General features: G+C 36.2%; 1 protein-coding gene and 1 pseudogene across 1 annotated transcript in view; one reads left to right on the forward strand and one right to left on the reverse strand.

Moving 5' to 3' along the window:
* Positions 1-17,041, reverse strand: part of LOC122907367 (cytospin-B-like) — a 699,233-nt gene that overhangs the window by 228,140 nt on the left and 454,052 nt on the right.
* The window catches only part of LOC122906805, a 65,678-nt pseudogene that overhangs the window by 27,961 nt on the left and 20,676 nt on the right, over positions 1-17,041 (forward strand).

The raw sequence follows: 17,041 nt of genomic DNA on the forward strand, positions 1-17,041 counted from the left end.
TCCCTTACTTTACCACAAACTCTGATACACTTTTTAAGTGCATCAAAAAAGGTCTTGGGAGAATTCGGTATTGAGAAGAATTTCTTTGAACATTTAGTCTGGCCTGTTTCTGGAAATGGAAGTCTGTTTCTGTCACTGTAATACAGTTTATTGTTTTTGGAAGCTTTTTGTTTTGGTGATAGTTTATTTCAATAAAAAATAGAAATAGTGGAATCATTAAAGGAGTACTAGTTGTTTTACTTTTAAAATTTTTATGCAGTAGATTTGACCTTTTTTGATGTATACTTGCATGAATTTGAACACTTGCATAGATTCCTGTAACTGCCATCACAGTCAGCATAAGAACAATTCCCTGACCTTTATAGTTAAATACTCCTCTATCCCAGGACTTGGCAACCACTGATCTATTATTCTCTGACTCTGTAGTTTTGCCTTTTCTGGAATGCCATACAAGTGAATTTATCTATGTAGTCACTGAGACTGACTTCTTTCGGTCAGTGTGATGGTTTGATATTTATCATATTATGTCAACAGTTTGTTGCATTTAATTGCTAAGTTATATTCCATTGTATGGATGTACCATCCATTCACCTGCTGAGTGACATTTGGATTGTTTCCACCTGTTGATGATTATGAATAAAGCTGCTCTAAAGGCACCTGGGTGGCTCAGTCATTAAGTGTCTGCCTTGGTCTCAGGTCATGATCCCAGGGTCTTGGAATTGAGACGGAAATCTGGTTCCCGGCTTGGCTGGAAGCCTGTTTCTCCCTTTCCCACTCCTTCTGCTTGTGTGTTCCCTCTCTCTCTGTGTCTCTCTCTGTCAAATAAATAAATAAAATCTATAAAAAGCTGCTATAAACATTTGTGTACAGGTTTTTGTGTGGACAAAATTTTGTTCTCTATGGTCAATACCTACTAATAGGTTTGCTGGACTAGGTAGTGTGTGTTGAAAATGTTAAGAAACTGTCAGATTGTTTTGTAGATTGGATGTACCATTTTACGTTTTCACCAGGAATCTATGCAAGTTTTAAAATTCGTACAAGTATACATCAAAAAAGGTCAAATCTACTGCATCAAAATTTTAAAAGTAAAACAACTAGTACTCCTTTAATGATTCCACTATTTCTATTTTTTTAAAATTTTATTTATTTATTTGACAGAGAGAGATCACAGTAGGCAGAGGCAGGCAGAGAGAGGGGAAGGGAAGCAGGCCCCCTGCTGAGCAGAGAGCCCGATGCGGGACTCGATCCCAGGACCCTGAGATCATGACCTGAGCCGAAGGCAGCGGCTTAAACCACTGAGCCACCCAGGCGCCCACTATTTGTATTTTTTATTGAAATAAACTATCACCAAAACAAAAAAGCTTCCAAAAACAATAAACTGTATTACAGTGACAGCAACAGACTTCCATAGGCCCACACTTTATTGGATTGTTTGTTTTATTATTGAATTTTGAGAGTTCTTTTTGCGTTCTGGGTATAAAACCTTTATTGGTTATGTGATTTGTAAATGTTTTCTCCTAGTTTATAGCTTGGCTTTTCATTCTCTTAATAGTGTCTTTCACAAAACAAAGGACTTTTTTGATTAAGTCTAACTTACCTGCTTTTTTCTTTTCTTTTTGTTTTCTTTTTTCTTTGGAATTGAATCCTAAGAACTTTTTGCCCAATTTAAGTTCATGAAGATTTTCTCCTTTGTGTTCTTCTAAAAGTATTATGGTTTTGTACGTCGTATTTAGATGTATGGTCTGTTTTGAGTTACTATTGTATAAGATGTAAGGGTTAGGTCAAGTTTTTTTGTATTGGGGTGTGTGTGTGTGTGTGTGTGTGTATTTTTTCTTTTTCTTTCTTTCTTTTTTTTTTTTTTTTTTTTTTTTTGGTGTATGGATACCCAGTTGTTGCAACACCACTAATTGAAAAGAACTCTTACTCCATTGAGTTCCGTTTGTACCTGCACCATATTCTGTTTAAGGACTTGTTCTGTTCCATTGATATATGTGTTTATTCCTTAACTAATACCCACTGTCTTTGATTCCTGTAGCTTTACAGTAAATCTTTAAATCGGTTGGTATGACTCCTCCAAGTTTGTTCTTTTTCTAAATTGTTTTGTCTGTTCTGGTTTTTCTTCTTCTTCCTTTTTTTTTTTTTTAAGTGTAATCTTACTTATATCTACAAGGAAATCCTGCTGGAATTTTTATTGAATTGCATTCAATCCATAGGTCAGTTTGGGAAGAATTTATATCTTAACTGTATCAGGTCTTAAAATCCATGGACATGGTATGTCTTTATTTTCTTAAGTCTTTGACTTCTTTAGCATTGTGTAGGTTTCAGCATACAGATCCTTCATATGTTTTATTAAATTTATATCCAAATATTTCTTATTGGTGCTCTTGTGAGTGATATTTTAAAAAATTTTTGTTACTAATTTGACATCACCAGTATTTACAAATATGATTGATTTTTATATATTAACTTTCTATTCTGTGACCTTATGAACTCAGTTATTTTAGCAGCTTTTCTGTAGAATGCTTGAAATTTTCTATGTTGACATTGATGTTGTTTGTGGCTAGAATAGTGTTATTTCTTCATTTCCGATCTTTTTTTTTCCCCTTGCCATACTGCACTGGCTAGGACTTTTTGTAAGTGGTGAGAATGAATATTCTTGTCTTCTTGATCTTGAAGGGAAAGCATTCAGTCTTTCACTTACTTTAAGTATGAGGTTAGCCATGTGTTTTTTTTGGTCAGTGCCCTTAATCAGATTGATGAAGTTTGCTCCTCTTACTGGCTTCCTGAGAGTTGTTTGAATCATGAATGATGTTGCAGTTTGTTATGTTTTTTGTGTGTTTGATATGACCTTATGGTTTTCCTTGTGTTTTTTGTTTTGTTTTTTTGTTTTTTGGTCTGTTAATATGGTGGATCAAAATTGATTGACTTTTAAAAGTTTGAATAAGCTTGCATTTCAAGGGTGAGCTCCATTTGGTTGTGGTGTATTATTCTTTTTACATGTTGCTAGATTTGATTTTCTAAATTTTGTTGAGCATTTTTGCATTTATGTTTATGATGAATTTGGTCTGTGGCTTTTTTGGGCCGTGGTTGTGTAGTGGTTAGTACTCTACCTTGTGTGGCTTTTTTGGTACTGCTTTTGTCTGATTTTAGTATCAGTGTGATGTTGGCCCCCCAGAAATGAGTTGGGAAGTTTTCCCACCTCTTCTATTTTCTGGAAGAGATCATGTAGAATTGTTATTACTTCTTCTTTAAATGTTTGGTAGAATTTGCAAGGGCCTGGGTTTGTTCTGTTGTGTTGTGTTTTCAGAACATTTCAAACTATGAATTCAAGTTCTTTTATAGGCATGGGACTATTCAGGTTATCTGTTTCTTCCTGAGTGAATGTTAGTAGTTTGTGCTTTTCAAGGAATTGTTAATTTCATTGAATTGTTGAATTTATGGGCATGTAACTATCTAGCATGGCCTTACTGTCTTTTTAATCTTGAGTTTGTTGTGCTAATCTCTTTTTCATTCCTGGTGTTGGTAATTGTATCATCTTTTTTCTTTGCCAGTATACATAATGGATTAATCTGTCTTTTTCAAAGAACCAGCTTTTGATTTAATTAGTTTTTCTCCTTTTTCCTGTTTTCAGTTTCATGGATTCTCTGTTATGTTACTTCTCTCCTCCTGCATGCTTTGAATTTATTTTACTCTTTTTCTCATTTTTTTAAAGATTTTATTTATTTGACAGAGATCACAAGTAGGCAGAGAGGCAGGCAGGATGGGGGGGGGAGCAGGCTCCCTGCTGAGCAGAGAGTCCAACACCGAGCTCAATCCCAACATCCACCCAGGTGATCCCTTTTTCTCATTTCTTAAGGTAGAAACTTAGATGGTTTATTTGAGATCATTCTTTAAGAGAAGCATGTAATATAGGGGCATCTGGGTGGCTCAGTGGGTTAAGCCTCTGCCTTCGGCTCAGGTCATGATCCCGGAGTCCTGGGATCAGGCTCTTTGCTCAGCAGGGACCCTGCTTCCCCCTCTCTCTCTGCCTGCATCTCTGCCTCCTTGTGATCACTTTCTCTCTGTCAAATAAATAAATAAAATCTTTAAAAAAAAAAGATGAGCATGTTATGGTACAAATTTCCTTCTTCTTCTTCTTCTTCTTTTTTTTTTTAAAGATTTTATTTATTTATTTGACAGGCAGATATCAGAAGTAGGCAGAGAGGCAGGCAGAGAGAGAGGGAGGAAGCAGGCTCCCCGCCGAGCAGAGAGCCTGATGCGGGGCTCGATCCCAGGACCCCGAGACCATGACCTGAGCCGAAAGCAGAGGCTTAACCCACTGAGCCACCCAGCGCCCATACAAATTTCCTTCTAATCACTGTTTTAGCTATACCCTGCAAATTCTGATACTTTGAGCAAAAATTAAATGTCTCATTTCCCTTATATCTTACTCTTTTGCCCATGACCATTTAGAAATGTTTAATTTTTACATGTTTGGGGAATTTTTGCCCTGTTATCTTTCCGTTATTGTTTTAGTTCTATTATGGTCAGAAAACATACTCTAAAAAAAGTACTATTTCAGTCATTTTAAATTTGTTAAAATTTTTAAATGGTCTAGGATATGGCTTGTCTTGGTGAATATCTCCCATACAGTAAGAAGAATTATGTTCTGCTGTTCTATAGTTTTCTATAAATGTCAGTTAGATTGAGTTGGTTGATGATTATGTTCAGTTTTTCTGTATCCTTGCTGATACTTTGTATGCTTTCTATATCCGTTACTGAGAGAAGAGGGTTGAAGTCTCCAACCATAATTGTGGGGTTTTCCAATTATATTTTCACTTCTATCCATTTTTGCATGTATTTTGAGGCTCTGTTCTTAGGTGTGTACATTATATCTTCTTGGTGAATCAAATCTTTTATCATTATGTAATGTTCTTCTTTGTGGTAACTTCACTTGTTCTAAGTTCAAAAATAATCTGCTGTCTGATTTATATAGCTACTTCAGTTTAATCTAATTGGTGTTTATGTGTTATATCTTTTAACATGATTACTCACATTATAATATATAATTACTCCTGCTTGTTAATATAACATATGTAATGATACTAAGTATAATTATTAATGTATTTGGATTTAGGTCTCCCATTTATTTTTTTTTCTTTATTCCCTTTGTTTCCCATCCTTTGGTTTTTCTATTCTCTTCTTTATTTTGGATTGTTTGATATTTTCCTTTTTCTAACAGTTTATGAATTTTTAAAAAAGATTACTTATTTGAGAGGAGAGAGAGCACACAGAAGCTGTGGGGAAGAAGCAGAGTCTCTGCTGAGCAGGGAGCCTGACATGGGGCTTGATCCCAGGACCCTGAGATCGTGACCCGAGCCAAAAGCAGATACCCAACTGACTGAGCCACCTAGGCCCCTATGATTTCTTGATTTTTATCTCTCTGTATAGGTTTTTTAGTGGTTTCTCTAGGGATTACAATATTCATGCCTACACAGTCTACTTAAAATTAGCATTTTATCATGTTAAGTGGGATGTAGAGTATGCCACCTAGGTCCCTTTTCCTTCCTGCTCATATGTTCTAGTTTGTCGTCTATTTTCCTTGAAAACCCCCACAATTTAAAGAACTTAGAAGAAGAATTGCTGATTACATTTAAACCAGATATTTGCTGTAGCTGTTACTGTTCCTTTGTTCCTGAAGTTCGGTTATTATTTCTGGTACCATTTTACCAGTGTCTCAAGAATTCGTTTAGCACTTTTTTTTAGAGCAAGACTGCTATCAGATAATTTTCTCAGTTATTTTCCATCTGAGACTTCTCCTTATTTTGAATTTTTGCTTGATAGAGAATTCTAGGTTGGTAGTTCTTTTTTTTTTTTTTAACCACTTTGAAAACTGTGTTTCACTGCCTCTGGCCTCTGTGGTTTCTGGTATAAATCTGCAATCTTGGAATCATTATTACTCTGTATTTAATATCTTTTTTATAGCTGTTTTTTGAGATATTTTCCCTGTCTTTAATGTTCAGCAATTTGGTTATAGTGTTCAGGTATGGATTTCTTTGAGTTTCTTCCTATTTGAGGCTTACTAAGCTTTTTGATTTTAGAAGTTTGGTTTTTCCTCTTTTGAGGGTGAATATTCAGCCATTGTTCTTCACATTCTTGGGAGCAGTGTACTTTTTTCCTTTTTTTTCTGGGACTTTAATGATGCAAATGTTGTATCTTTGTCATTGTCCTGCAGGTTCTTGAGGTTCTGTACTTTTTCTAACTTTTTTTCCTATTGTTTAGCTTGGAAAATTTCTATTCATATTATCTCTGGATTCACTGATTCTTTCCTCTGTCGTTTCATCATGCTTTGAGTCTTTCCAGTGAATTTTAAGTTTGGGTTATTATTATTGTTATTATTATTGTTTGGTTTTAATGTGTGTGAACATGCAGTTGGGGGAAGGGGAGGAGTGGAGGGAGAGGGAGAGAGAGAATCTCAGGCAGACTCCACGCTCAGCGCAGAACCCAATGCAAGGTCAATCCCACTTCCCTGAGATTATGATTTGAGCTGAAATTAAGAGCTAGACACCTAACCAACTGATTCACCCAGGCACCGCTATAGTAGCTTCTTAAAAAACAACAGCAACAACGACTTTGTTCTATAATTCCAGCATCTGTATCATGCTTATCTTTTTCCTTTGTGAGATCATGGGGTTTTCTGGGGTTTTGAAAGGCTGTTAATTTTGGATTGTATTATGGACAGTTTGACTTCAGTGATTGTGGGTCATGTTTAAATCCTGTAGAAAATGGTGAATTTTTGCTTTAGCAAGAAATTTGCCTGGTTAGGGTCAGGCTACAAGTTCCAGCTAGCATTCTGTAAGCTGTGGTTGAAGAGTCCATTCATTTTTTGGATTTTACTTGTATGATAAGTCTGCAAGCATCCTGTCTGGAAAGGTCATAGTTTAGTTCTCAGATCCTTTGGTATGCTCTCACAGTCAAGTCCATGCATGCCCAGCTCATGTATGAGCTCAGGAGCACACATACAACTTGGTAAGCTTTTCATGAACCTCCCATTCTGCAGTCTCCCTAATGGCTTCTGGCGCCTGGGGGAGCCCACCTTCTGGTTGTTTGGCTAAAAAGTTGGGGCTTTACTTTCCATGATTATGTCCGCCTCTGGCCAAGCAGTGAGAGGACAGAGGATCCCTGAACTAGGGATTCTCCTCTTCCTAGTGGGACCACGGTTTCTTTGTAGAGCTTTAGGAGCCTGCCTGTGTGCTGCCGCCATTGCCCGCATTGCTAGCCTGGTGTTCCCTGGGGACGCGGACTAGTGTGAAAGGGATGAAACAAGAGTACAGGAAATTGGCTCACTCTCCCTTATCTATAAAAGTCCCCTTTCTGCTCCTTAGACCAGAAGTAGAAGACTTCTCTGGAGCTTTTCTTGGTGCATCTGGTGTTCATTGTCAGCTTTTGAGTCCAGGCTAGGAGATCCCGGAGGAACAGAAAGTGGGGAACTTGACCCTGGTGTAGTGGTGCTTTGAGTTCTGGTTTCCTTTCTCTATCTGCCTGCTACACCATTTACTTTTTCAGGTCCTCAGATAAACTTGTCCAGTGTTTTTAGTTGCATTCTGTGGAAGATTGGGTGGTGTGTGCTTATTTCATTTTGACCTACTCCTTAGGATTTCAAATCAAGTCACAGCATGTGGATTTTCTGTTTTCCCCTTAAAAGCAAATACATTGGGAAGATAGTGGCTTAACATCTGCCTCTGTGGTTCCTATTATAATTATTTTCATTGTATTAAAGCCTCTTGAGTGGCGCCTGGGTGGCTCAGTGGGTTAAGCCTCTGCCTTCGGCTCAGGTCATCATCTCAGGGTCCTGGGATCAAGTCCTGCATCAGGCTCTCTGTTCAGTGGGGAGCCTGCTTCCCCCCCCCCGCCTGCCTCTCTGCCTACTTGTGATCTCTGTCAAATAAATAAATAAAATCTTTTAAAAACAAAAACAAAACAAAACAAAAAACCTCTTGAGCTACAGAGTGTGGCCATCTGTCATCACCTCTTATGATTGTATTTAGAATGTTTCTGGAGCATAGAAATGCCTACTCTCCTCGTTCTGGTTCCAGCTCTCATTTTTCATAGCATGGAAACACTTTTTCTTTGAAAACCTTTTTGTATTTGCCTGTATCACTCTCAGGTAGCCTAGGGTTTTCTTAATAGGTCCTTTTTACCAAAAAGAATTTGGAATGGCCTATTGGCTTTTGTAGCTAAAGATTGAGATTAAGAGCTCAGAGTTGATGTGTAATTTCTTCTGAGTAACTTCTTCTTTAGGATATACTGCTGTTTTGTATTTCCATTTAAATAGATACTGAGTTTGTTTTAGGATTTTTATGCAAAGAGGTGGAGGTTAACAAGAGCTGATCTTAATAAATGTGTTAATTTTGCTAATACACATTCTCCTTAATAGTAATAGCCACTCAGAGTGACTTTAAGAATAGGCTTGCACGTTTCTTGTGCTGAAGCCCACTTCCCTTATTAATTTATTAAAATGTTTGATGAAATATATTAAATATATATTATATATAAAATATATTAATGTCTTTTTATTTATTTGTTTATTTATTTATTATATTTTGGGGCACCCAGGTGGCTCAGTTGGTTGAGCAGCTCAGGTCATGATCCTGGAGTTTGGGGATCAAGTTCCACATCTGGCTCCTTGCTCAACAGGGGGTCTACTTCTCCCTCTGACCTTCCCCCCTCATGCTCGCTTGCTCTCATTCACTGTCTCTCTCAAATAAATTTAAAAAATTATTTATATAATAAAATATAAATATTTTATATATTAAAAATATATAAAAATTAAAAATATATAAAATAAATAAATAAAATATATAAATATAATTTATTTAATTTTTAATGATTTATAATAAAATAATTTATTTAATTAATTAATTTATTTAATGATTTAATTGATTTAGTAATTTATTGATTTATTTAATTTTATATAGATAATATAAAATATAAAATAATTTATTGATTTATTAATTTAATTTTATATAAATAATATTATATTATAAAATATATATATTATTTATTTGAGAGACAGTGAATGAGAGCAAGAAAAAATATATATATATATAATATATTTTTTTTTTATTTGAGAGAGAGAGAGAGAGATGGAAAGAGCCTGAGAGGGGAGAGGGGAGAGAGTCAGATGTAGAAGCAGACACCCAACTAAGCAGGGAGGCCAGCTTGGGGCTCTATCCCAGGACTCTGGGATCATGATCTGATCTGAAGGCAGACACTTAACTGACTGAGCCACCTCCGTGCCCCAGTGTCCTTTTAATCTTAAATGAAAACTGAATTCTCCTGATCCAAAAGAAGGATGTAACCACATTCAGTGTTTCTGAAATGAAATATAGTTAATATTTTATTTAAAGGTGTCAAAACTTCTTTTGGTGTGTTTAATCACCCAGAAAATAAATGCATTAGTGTCTGTACAACTTCTTACAGCATTTGTCTGGGATTGGCAGCTGTTTTTAGTGGTGGAAAAGCAAGAACTGAGAAACAACCCAAGTTCTGATTTTTAGGCTTTTTGATAGTTTTCAACAAAACTAGTGTCTTTGTTCTGATTAACAATTTGCTCATAGTGGCTATACAATAAATGTTTGTGAGAGAGTGAAATTAGATTGGATTATGTTATATCTGGTTAAAGGCAGAATAGTTCACCCAGATCTTCACAATGGATACCTTTCATCTAGGCCCTGGTTGTAGAAAGCATTAATTTACACATAAGCACAACTTCCCTTCCCCAAAACATATCTTTTTATAGCTCTGGATATTAGAGGCAGTACTGGTGCTGATGTCAGACCTGAGCTTTTGCCCTAACTCTTGCACTTTCCCTTTTTTCTTTGAATTCTTTTGTCTTTTTTTTTTGATGTATTAAGAAAAGATACATGAACTCTACCTTCTTAACAAATTTTTAAATATATGGTAAGATACTGTTAACTATACATACAGTGTTGTATAGCAGATCTCTAGAATTTAGTCATTTTGGGTATCTGAAACTTTATACCTGTTAGTCGCTCTCTGTATCTTCCTCCATCCCCTACAGTTACTGTTGTTTTCTGCTTCTGTGAGGTTGACTGTTAGATACTGCATATAAGTGGAATCCTGCAGGATTTGTCATTCTGTGACTAACTTATTTTATTTAGCATAATGTCCTCAAGGTTCATTCATGTGGTCACATATGGCAGTAGTTCCTTCTTTTTATGGCTGAACAATATTCCGTTGTGTGTCTGTACCGCATTTTGTTTATACGTGTATCTGTCCATGGACATTTGGTTGTTTCTATATCTTGGCAATTGTGAATAATGCTGCAATGAAATGGAAGTACAAATATCTCTCGAAGATCCTGATTTCAGGTTTTTTTGTTTTTTGTTTGTTTGTTTGTTTGTTTGTTGATAAATACCCAGAAGTAGCATTCCTAAATGGTGTAAATGTTACTTTTTTTTGAGGAGTCTTCATTCTGTTTTCCACAGTGGTCACACCATTTTACATTCTCACCAACAGTGCATGAGGGCTCCAATTTCTCCACATCTTGCTAACTCTTGTTAACTTTTTTTTTTTTTTTTTGGTAATGATCATCCTAACAGGTATGAGATGATTGATATCTCATTGTGGTTCTGTTCTTTTGGTCTGTATGTCTGTCTTTATGCTATTACTTTATGCTAGTACCATACTGTTTTCATTATTGTAGCTTTATAATGTTTTTGAAATCAGGAGGTTTAATGCCTCTGGCTTTGTTCTTCTTTCTCAAAGTTCTTTGACTATTCAGGTCCTTTGTGATGCCTTATGAATTTTAGGATTTTTTTTTCTATTTGTGTTAAAAAATACCACTGACATTTTGATAGGGGTTGTGTTGAGTCTGTAGATTGTTTTGGGAAGTGACATCTTAACAATATTAAGTCTTCCATTTCATGAACACAGGATGTTTTTCCATCTATTTGTGCCCTCTAATTTCTTAAAGCAATGTTACAGTTTTAAATGTATAGATCTTTCACTTCCTTGGTTAAATCAATTCTTAAGTATTTTGTTCTTTGTGTTGCTATTTTAAGTGGATTTGCTTGCTTAATTTCCTTTTTTTTAAAGATTTTATTTATTTATTTGTCAGAGAGAGAGGGAGAGAGAGAGCAAGCACAGGCAGACAGAATGGCAGGCAGAGGCAGAGGGAGAAGCAGGCTCCTTGCCGAGCAAGGAGCCCGATGTGGGACTCGGGACCATGACCCAAGCTGAAGGCAGCCACTTAACCAACTGAGCCACCCAGGCGTCCCCTTAATTTTCTTTTTGATTAGTATAGTTCATTGTTAGTATATAGAAATGCAGCTGATTTTTGTATGTTGATTTTGTATCTGTAACTCTGAATTCAGCTATCAGTTTTTTGTGGAGTCGTCAGGGTTTTCTACATGTAAGAGAAAGTCATCTGCAAACAGAAATAATGTAACTTCTTCCTTTCCAATTTGGATATTGCCCCTCTCCCCATCCTAGTAGCCTTGGCTAGACTTCTAGTTAAATAGGTTAAAAGTGGGCGTCTTTGCTTTATTCCTAATATTAGAGGAAAAGCTTTCAGTTTTTCATGATGGAGTAAAATGTTACCTGTAAGTTCCATATATGGCTTTTATTATGTTGAAGTTATTTCCTTTTGTTCCTAGTGTGTTGAGAGTTTTAAATAACAAAAGAGTGTTGTATTGTCTGAAATGCTTTTTCTGCATCTGTCAAGTTGATATGATATATCACTATAATTGATTTTCATATGTTGGACTGTCCACTTGGTCATGGTATGTGATGCTTTTAATGTACTGTTGAATTCTGTTTGCTCATACTTTGTTGAAGATTTATATTTATATATATATATTATATATAATATATATATAATATGAACATATATATACATATGTTTATCAGGGATATTGTTCCATAGTTCTTTTTTTTAAAATTTTTTATTAACATATAATGTATTATTAGCCCCAGGGGTACAGGTCTGTGAATTGCCAGGTTTACACACTTCGTAGCACATACCTTCCCCAATGTCCATAACCCTACCACCCTCTCCCTACCCCTCCTCCCCCGGCAACCCTCAGTTTGTTTGTTCTGTAGTTTTCTTATAGTGTCTTTGCCTGGCTTTGGTATTAGGGTATTGTTAGCCTCATTAAATGAGTTTGAAAGTGTTCATTTTTAATTTTTTTGGAAATAGTTTGAGGATTATTGTTCATTTTTCTTTAAATGGTAGAATTCACCAGTGAAGCCATCTGTTCCTAGGCTTTTCTTTGTTGGAAGGGTTTTTGATTACTGAATTAGTCTCCTTACAAATTATAGATATGTTCAATTTCTCTGTTTCTTGGTGATTCAGTCTTAGTAGGTTGTATGTTTCTAGGAATTTACTTCTTCTAAGTTGTTGGCATATATCTAATTTGTTGGCATATTATTGTTCATAAGTGTCTTACGATACTTTTAGTTCTGTGGCATCAGTTGTAATATCTCCATTTATTTTTTATTTTATTTGAGTTGTCTCTTTATTTTAGTCCAGCTAAAGTCTGGTCAGTTTTGTTGAACTTCTTAAAAAAAACCAATCTTTTCATTGATTTTTCCATTGTTTTTCTGTTCTGTATTTATTTCTTCTCTAATTGTTATTCCTTCTTTGAAACTTTGTGCTTAATTTGATATTTCTAGTTTCTTACATAAAGTTAGGTTCTTTGAAATCTTCCTACTTTCTTAATGTAAGCATTTATAGCTATAAATGTCCCCTTGATACTGGTTTTACTGCATCCAATAAAATTTGGGTATTTTGTGTTTTCATTTGTCTCAAGATATTTTTAAAATTTCCATTTCGATTTCTTTTTCAACTCATTGGTTGTTCATGAGTATACTGTTTAACTTCCACATATTTCTGAATTTTCCAGTTTTCCTTTTGCTTTTGATTTCTGGGTTTATTCCATTGTGGATGGGAAAGATACTTGGTAGCATTTCTGTCTTAAATTTAAGACCTGTTTTGGGACCAACTGTGCGATCTGAATGTGTATTCTATTCTGCTGCTGTAGGGTGGAACGTTCTGTATCTTATCTGTCTTTTAGGTCCATTTGGTCTGTGGTGTTTGAGTTCTCTTTCATTCCAAATTTTCTGTCTGGATGTTCTATATTGATTATTGAAAATGGGGTATTGAAGTCATGGTATTGCTATTTATGTCTTCCTTCACTTCTGTCAATGGTTTCTTTATATATTTAGATGCTCTGATGTTGGGTACATATATATTTATAATTGTTATAGCCTCTTGGTGGATTGACCCTTTTATCATTGTCTCTTGTGACAGTTTTTGACTTAAAGTTTGTTTCGTCTAATACAAGGTAAGTCCCCTTGCCCCTGCTCTTTTGGTTGCTATTTACATGGAATATCTTTTTCCATCCCTTCACTTTCTGCCTGTGTGTAACCTTAAATCTAAATTGGGTCTCTTGTAGACAGCATGTAGTAGGATCTTGATTATTAAAAAAAAATACATTGAGCTTCTTTATGTCTTTTGGGGAATTTAATCCATTTACATTTAAAGTAATTATTGATAGGGTAGGATTTACTGTTGCCATCTTGTTCATTGTTTTTCTGAGTGGCTTTTAGGCCTTTTTCTTTACTTTCTTGCTGCCTGCCTTTGTGTTCCCTTGTTTTTATGCAGTGATATGCTTTCATTTCTTTTTCATTCTTTTGCATATCTTCCATAGGTATTTTCATTGTGGTCACCATGGGACTTATATAAAAGATCTTAAAGCAATCTGCATTAAGCTGATAAAACTTCAGTCACATACAAAAGCTATGTTTTTGCTTCTCCATTGCTCCTCCCTCTCCCCAGAACTTTCTTAACTAAAATAGATCATTTTTAGCATATAAGGTTCTTTTTTTTCTGGAAAAATAGTGATAGTCTATTCTTAAAAAAAAAATCTATTCTGTTAACCCAGGGGTTCTCAAAGTGTGGTTTGCACACCCATAGAGGGTCCCTAGAAAATTTTTTCAGCAGGGTCCATTTAGTCGAAACTGTTTCCATGACAATTCAGAGATGGTATTTGTCTGTTTCATGGTGTTGACATTTGTAATGATGGGGCAAGGACAGCTGTGGGAAAACCTGCTGGCACTGGGCCAAATTGTAATAATAGTCATTTTGTGCTGCTCCATACTTCCAGTAAAACTAAGTGCCAGTTTTACTTAAAGATGTCTTTGGGGAAGTGGATAATTAATTTTGTTAAATCAAAACCCTTGGGTATATGGTGTTTTTTTTAAGACATAAATTTCATTTTTAATTTTTTATTTAAAGTCCAATTAGTGGGGCACCTGGGTGGCTCAGTCGATGAAGCATCTGTCTTCAGCTGGGGTCATGATCTCAGGGTCCGGGGATTGAGACCCATGTTGGGCTCTCTGCTCAGCAGGGAGCATGCTTCTCCCTCTCTCTACCATTCCTCCTGCTTTTATTCTCTGTCTCTCTGTCAAATAAATGAATAAAATCTTTAAAAAATAATAATAAAAATAAAGTCCAGTTAGTTAACATACAATGTAATATTATTTTCAGATGTGCATATAGTGATCAACACTTTCATACAACACCCAGTGCCCATCATATCATGGGTATGTGGTTTTTTAATGTGTGATGACATGAGAAGCATGCAGAACACTTCTGCATACTCGGGTATGCTACTTGTTTTAAGGAAAAGTACATGTATATTTGAATGCTTTTGTAAGCTCAAGCAGCTGCTTTTTTTTTTAAGATTTTTATTTATTAGGGGGGAGCACCTGGGTGGCTCAGTGGGTTGAGCCTCCGCCTTCGGCTTGGGTCATGATCTCACAGTCCTGGGATCGAGCCCCACATCTGGCTCTCTGCTCAGCGGGGAGCCTGCTTCTCCCTCTCTCTCTGCCTGCCTCTCTGCCTGCTTGTGATCTCTGTCTGTCAAATAAATAAATATTAAAAACAAAAGATTTTATTTATTAGAGAGTGAACAGAAGGGAGAGGAAGAGAGAATCTAAAGCAGATTCCATGCTGAGTGCAGAGTCCCACAGGGGGTTTGATCTCATGACTCTGAGATCATGATCTGAGCTGAAACCAAGAGTCAAACTCTCAGCTGGGTGAGCCGCCCAAGCCTTTCTCATTTAGTTGCTTTTTTGATGGAATACCATGTTTACTCCAAAGAAAGACTGTGATTACACAGAGTTGGGTATTTTTCCCAACGTTTTCTTGGAAATGAATGAAATGAGCTTGTCATTTCAAATATTTGTTGATAGTATTTTTTGCTGACAGTATTTGTTACTCTCCGTAAAATGTAAGCCTTTTTAAGTGAAAATTAGAATTTTGGGAAACTTATATTCACCACCCTGTGCTTTGGCAGCTTTAAAGAGTGTTTGATAAGGTGATATTAATGATGTGATACACTGTGTGATGCAGTGTATCCATATTTGGAAGGTCTGTGTAAGTCAGTGAACCAATATTTTTGAAACTATTCAAAAATATGTGATGTCATAAAATCAAGAGTAAAAAGATCCACTTACCATGGGAAATAGACCATTGGGTTTTAATATAACAGACAGTTTTACTGATCTAGTTTGCACTTCCACATTCTAACTAACCTTTAAGAAACTACCACTTGTCAAGTTCTGATGTAATATCAAAGAAGAATATCTTCACAGTGATTTCAGAAAGCTGTTAAAATACTCCTTTTCCCATCTCTGCATGTGTGAGGCAAGATTTTCTTAATATAAAGAGGGGTGCCTAGGTGGCTCAGTTGTTGAGCATCTGCTCTTGGTTCAGGTCCTGAGACCAGCATCCTGGGATGGAGCCCCACATCAGTTTCCCTGCTCCGAGGGAAGCCTGCTTCTCCCTCTCCCAGTCCCCCTGCATGTGTTCCTTCCCTCTGTCAGATAAATAAATAAAACCTTTAAAAATATATACAGATAAAACCGTTTCTCCATTCACAAAGCTTCTTATATGTGTGGGTTTTCATACCAAGCATTCTTCTCTCTGTGGGGTCCTACTGTTTAATTCATTCTGGCACTAACTCCCCAGAGGTAGCACTGACCTCCCAGGTTAAGGGCTCAGTCCCACAAGATTGCCCCCCATTTCAGGTGCCAGCTGCAAGTCTCAAGATTTTACCTATACTTCTGGCCAACTAGCTATATAAATCTGGGGTTTCCACAACCTCTCCTCATGTTCAATAATATTTTCATAATAACTCACTGAACCTAGGGAAACACTTGACTGGTTTATTATAAAGTATGTTGTAAAGTATACAAGTGAACCACCAAGTGAAGAGGTACAGAGGGCAAGGTCAAGAAGGATCCCAAGTGCAGGAGGCCCTGTCTTTGTGGGGTTGGGCTGTGCCACCCTTCCAGCAAATAGATGCATTCATCATCCCAGAAGCTCTCTGAACCACTTCATTCAGGGGTTTTGTGGTTCTATAATGTGGGCACGATTGGTTGAATTACCGTTTGTGATTAACTTGATGATCCCCCAGATTTTCCACTCTCCCTGGAGGGTAGGGAGTGGGGCTGGAAGTTCTGATTCTGTAATCACATGGTTGGTTTCTCTGGCAACCAGCCCCATTTCTGCATGTCACCTCATGACCATAAACTTTTCTGTGGTTGAAAGGGGCATATTATGAATAACAAAATATGCTTACCTCACCCCTACCACTCAGGTAATTCCAGGGGTTTTAGAAGCTCTCTGCCAGGAACAGGGGTGAAGACTCTGTGTGTGTGTGTGCGTGTGCGTGTGTGTGTGTGTGTGTATTTTATATCACTGTATCAAAATACACTTCAGCCAACACAAAATAGCACCGCAGATTGAATGCCAAAGCAGATACGAAAACATAGCAGTTTCCTATCAATATAAACAGAGTGTTGCAAAAATGTTCAATAATGCCCTTTTCCCACTAATTGTTTTGGAAAATAGTTTTTTTTCCATAAAAAATACATTTTTGGAAATGTGTTTTGGAAATGTATTGTTTGGAAAATAGTTTCTTCTCCATAAAAAATTTAAGAAAGATTTACTAATGTTAATTTTAACTGA

Source organism: Neovison vison, chromosome 5 (genome assembly GCF_020171115.1).
Source record: "Neovison vison isolate M4711 chromosome 5, ASM_NN_V1, whole genome shotgun sequence".
Taxonomy (NCBI): Eukaryota; Metazoa; Chordata; class Mammalia; order Carnivora; family Mustelidae; genus Neogale; species Neogale vison.